Consider the following 438-nt stretch of genomic DNA (forward strand, 5'->3'; position numbering starts at 1 on the left):
TTTGGTATCAGAGCCACTCTGAGGTTTGGAGTTCTTCACAGCCAGCCATTCATAACTCTTCATCTTCTAAGAGATCATCTGCGTCTTTTGGACTACTGAAGAGAAACCACGAAGAGAAGCCAACCATTCTTAACTCTTCATCTTCTAAGAGATCACCTGTGTTTAGGCTACTGATCAACCATGAAGAGGAGGCAGCGTGCAAAACACAAGAAGAAAAGTTGCAAGAATGGAGGTACAACAAACGCACAGCCGAGATGATAGCAGAATATGAGCGTGACCAAGAGAAGGAAGCCAAGGAGTCACGACCTGAGAGAGACAAATGGAAGAAACCTTTCAACAAAGAGGCCACACGATCTTACCTTTATTCTAGATCAAATGGAGTTAAACCGAGCAGTCCAAAGAAGGCAGTCCAAAAGCCACAATCGAAACCGGTTGTAG

This window comes from Brassica oleracea, chromosome C8 (assembly GCF_000695525.1).
Source record: "Brassica oleracea var. oleracea cultivar TO1000 chromosome C8, BOL, whole genome shotgun sequence".
In the NCBI taxonomy this organism is placed as follows: Eukaryota; Viridiplantae; Streptophyta; class Magnoliopsida; order Brassicales; family Brassicaceae; genus Brassica; species Brassica oleracea.